Consider the following 4891-nt stretch of genomic DNA (forward strand, 5'->3'; position numbering starts at 1 on the left):
AAAAAAAAAAAAAAAACTCGGGATTCCTGTCTGTATGTTAACCTATAATCTTCCGAGCTTTTACAGGATGTAGCTAACTCTGTAAAAACTGCTCTATTTTCTATACATTTTGATCCCTTTGAAGAGCGTGTTTCTTGGGCAGCTTCCCTAACTTGGGCTCCAATAAGATTTTCTTTCTTTTAGAGATTCTAAAAGCTTTCCTCATTTTGTACCATAGACACCCCCCTCCTTGGGTTAGATTAATTTGCTAGAACAGCTCACAGGACTCAGGGCAAGTTTACTTACTAGATTATCTATTTATTATTACAAAGGATTTTAAAGGCTACAAATGAAGAGATAAAGGGAAACAGGGCCAGGTCTGGAAATGTTGTGAGCACAGGAACTTCTGTCCCTGTGGAGTTCAGGGGTGCCAAACTTGTTCACTAACCTGGAAGCTCTCTCTCCACACTCCATCCTTTCTGGGTTTTTAGTGGAGGCTTCATTATACTAGCACAATGGATTAAATCATTGTCCATTAGTGACTAAGTCAATCTCTAGCCCCTCTCCCCATCTTTGAGGTCAGAGGGAGTGGGTAGAAGGATGGGGCTGAAATTTCCCACCCTCTAATCACTTGGTTGGTTCCCCTGGCTACTAGCTCCCTTCCTCAGTGGCTTTCCCAAACTCTCCTCGTTAACATAAATATGGTGTGCTTGAGAAAAGAGCTTGTTATATATAACAAAAAACACCTTTATTGCTCTTACCACTTATTACGTATTGCTTTTATTCACGATGTTTAGGAGTTCTGCGCAAGGACAGGGTAGAGACCAAATATATATTTGTTAGAAATCACAACATCACAATAGTTCTCCAATTACTGAATCAAAAATGGCCATCCAATCTCACTCTTTTACAGAAGTCTGCGGTTTTTTTTTTTCCTCTAAAGGACGAGGCAGCAAATACTTTAGGTCTTGCTCACCATATATTGTCTGTTACAACTAATTGGTGTAGCAGTGGGAAAGCAGTCATAGACAATCTATAGAGAAATAAAATTTTATTTACAAAAACACTTTGCCAATACCTGCTCGATTACAGCAAGCTGTTTTGATTCCCTGCTTAACAGCATCTTATTTGTGCACTGTGTTTTCAAACATTCAAATTGGGACTCTGCCCAAATATCCTCAAAAGAGTGCCCCCAGGAGAAACAAGCTTGACCATTACACTTGACAGCAACATACTTGTGTTCATTGTGGATGTCAAGGCCAACAAGCACCAGATCAAAAAGGCTGTGAAGAAGCTCTATGACCTTGATGTGGCCAAGGTCAACACCCTGATCAGGCCTGATGTAAAGAAGAAGGTGTATGTTCGACTGGCTCCTGACTAAGATGCTTAGATGTTGCCAATAAAATTGGGGTCATCTAAGTTGACTCCAGCTGGCTAAATCTAAATCTAAATTTTTCACCACAAAAAAAATAAATAAATAAATAAATAAAGTCTGTAAGAGCACCAGCAACTTTGATTATCTCATTGTTTATTGCTTGTTTGTTTTCCCTAACACCTAGCTATTGGAGCAAAAACAGAGCTTGGTAACCATGCTTACTGAATGAACGGTTGGATGCATGGATGGATGGATGGAACTGACATATAAAATTCAAAACACTGCAGAAAAAAACAAGACATCTCAGAGTATATACCCATTTTTTCATTAGGAAAAGAAAGATCAGGAAATTATTACCATAAATAGGTGATTTTACTATTTAAAAGTCTCTATTTCTGCTTTAAATACACATAATGAGAGAAAGACAAAGGAAAAATTAAATTATATCTCCACAGTTTGCATTTTACAAATTCTACTCATTAAAAATTTTTTTTCAATGTTTATTTATTTTTGAGAGAGAGAGAGAGAGTGTGAGCAGGGGAGAAGCAGAGAGGGAGACAAGGAATCTGAAGCAGGCTCCAGGCTCTGAGCTGTCAGCATAGAGCCCGACGTGGGGCTCAAACTCACACACTGTGAGATCATGACCTGAGCCCAAGTTGGGCTCTCAACCGGCTGAGCTACCCAGGTGCCCCTCTACTCAGTTTTACTTTGCATTAAGGCCCTTTTCTTTAGCAGTCGTTCTCGACCTGATGATATTGCCTCCCAGGGGACATTTATCATTGTTTGGAGAAGTGTTTAATTTCAGAACTTGGGAGGAGGGAGTACCGCCTGCATCTAGAGAACAGAAGCCAGGGATACCACTAACTATCCTACAATGCACAGGACAAACCCCTACAAGGAAGAATGATCTAGTCCAAAATCCAACAGTGCTGAGGTTAAGAAATCTTGCCTTAGGCTTATTTCCCATGAAAAAAGGTCTTTGTTTTTAGGGAAATTTTATAGAATTTCAGGATCTGTAGACTACTTTTGAAAATTTGTGAGAAGGCCTATTGTATTTCCTAAAATCTGTAAATTTTGTATGAGATGCAAAGCCATTCTGAAAGGTACATTTCAGTTGGGAAAAACGAAGGACCTCACTGTCACATTTGTATTCCAAGAACATTCAGACAATCTGAATATCCTAAGAGGAGTGAGACTTCAGACTGCCTGCTTGTGGACTCATACAAGGTTAAGTGCCTACCACGTTTCATGATATTCATTGGCCAAATGACAACAATGACAGTAAATTTGAGCTGACATCCTATGGCAGCAACAAAACAGGAAAGGAAGGAAGGAGCATTCCAAGGGCAAGAACAATACAGCAAGTATCCTTTTATAGTTTTCATGTAAGCCCATGGCTTTGTTGTTGTATGCTGATACCGTCCATTGTTGAGTTAAACTGGCCCTATGCCACACTATTTCAACAAGTTAAGCTCAAACAATAGCTATAATTTTTTGATAGTTGATGGTAGAAATAATCTCATACTTATTTAAAAAATTTTCAGCTCTCAAAAGAATATAGCAAGAATCTAATCATTTAAATAAAGACCCAGTGTTGAGGAATACATAGAGAAACTCTCATAAGCATTTACTCATACCTGCCTAACATAGGGGAGAAGATGTGTGTGTGTGTGTGTGTGTGTGTGTGTGTGTGTGTACCTGCGTACATGCGCACGCCCATGTGTGTGTTGCATGGTGGGGAAAGGGCATCTATGAGACAAACAAAGGCAATGTTTGCACATTTTGATGCTGTTCATATCATTAAATAAATAACAGGGATTATACATGAACAATGTATAATTACACCTTCACAAACCTCCACAATGTTTCATTATTCAAATTCTACTCCAGTCTCTGATTATTCCTTTCCTGCCACCTTCCCATAGAGTTCTTCCTTTTGTTTTCTCATGTGAATAGTTTTTAAAGTTCTGTCTTTGGTTTCCTCTTCTAATTCTGTATTTATTTTCAGATTTCATCTACTCTAATGGCTTCGACTATTGCTTCCCTGCCGGTGACTCAAGTCTTTACCTCCATTTTTCACCTGCTTCAGGAATATCTATCCTTCTATTTTAATGGCTATGGATGTATCTGTTTGGAAATCCCCTTGGTGCCTTAAATTGCAAAAGTCCAAAACTCAGTTTGTAGCTTCCTCCTTTTATGTGGACCTTTTCCGCTGACTCTTATCTCATCCATCCCATTGGATAATACAAAAATATAGAAGTCACCCTGACCATTCTTTCCTCTGAATGTGTAATTTTCAATCCATCATAAAATGCTACTCTTTTTCCCTCTGAAATGTTTCTTAAATGTGTTTGCTACGCCCCTATTTCCTATCAGCACGTTAGTCTGTGTTACCATCTCACCCTCTGATTAAGATACTTTCATGTTTAAACATTTTCAGTGTCATCCTAATGCTGTTACGGTGACAGATCCTTGAAATAGACTCTAAGGATATGCATGGATTAGCTGTTTTTTGCCCCCTTACCTAGGATCCTACTTTCCCTTCTTTCACTCAACTTCAGTGACATAACTATCTTCCCATTTTTCATACATACCATCCTCTTTTTCTCCACAAGGTGCTGTAGCAGTAATGGCAGTTGTTTCTACATCACACACACACACACACACACACACACACACACACACACACTCTCTGCTTTAGAAGGACCTTTGCTGGCCTCTTCTTCTATTTCACTGTCACTATTAACCCTTCAGATTTCAAATTAAGTGCCATTTTATTGGGAGGAATATTTCCCCCAAAGCACCACAAGTACTGCTTTTATTGTAGCCTCAAGTGTAATTAGGTATCTCCCTTTATAGTGCTTGTCACATTTGTTACACTGTTTATATTTGTTTGTGTATTATCAAAGAGCTCAGCTGTTTTCCTCAATAGATTATAATCTGTTCTCAGCATTTTATCCCTAGTATTTAGCTCTGTTTCTGGCACATGATCGGATATCAATAAATATTTGCTAGAAGTATATACAAAAATTAAGCTCAGCATGTCAACACATCAGTTCACCCCCAAAATGCTTATATTTATGAGTTCTCTAATTTTATTGGTGTTACCATTATCTACTAGACCCCAGGCTCAAATTTTAAGATGTTCTTGGCTTCTCTCTCTCTTTTGCCACCTCTACCTGATTATTTGCTAGTATCATGGATTCTACCCCAGAGTACATTTCCATAAGCCTTCTCATTGCCATTACTGCTCTTTCCTGCTTCAGGCCCTCCCCATCTGTCTCTAGGTGTTGTCAAATCACCCAGTTGGGTTCTGCATCTAATCTTTTCTTGTCCCAATCTTTCTTTAGTCTTCAAACAACACTTCTCATGTCACTCCTATGATCAAAATGATTTTGGGATTCCTGACTGTCTATTCAATACAGAATAGAGCAGGCAGGTACTCTATGATCTTGACTCAATGAATATCTTCTTAATTATCTCTAAACATTCTCATTTTCACATCCTATATTCCAAGCAAGCTGAAATATTTTGTGT

Source organism: Herpailurus yagouaroundi, unplaced genomic scaffold, assembly GCF_014898765.1.
Source record: "Herpailurus yagouaroundi ecotype Mexico unplaced genomic scaffold, PumYag 162, whole genome shotgun sequence".
NCBI lineage: Eukaryota > Metazoa > Chordata > Mammalia > Carnivora > Felidae > Herpailurus > Herpailurus yagouaroundi.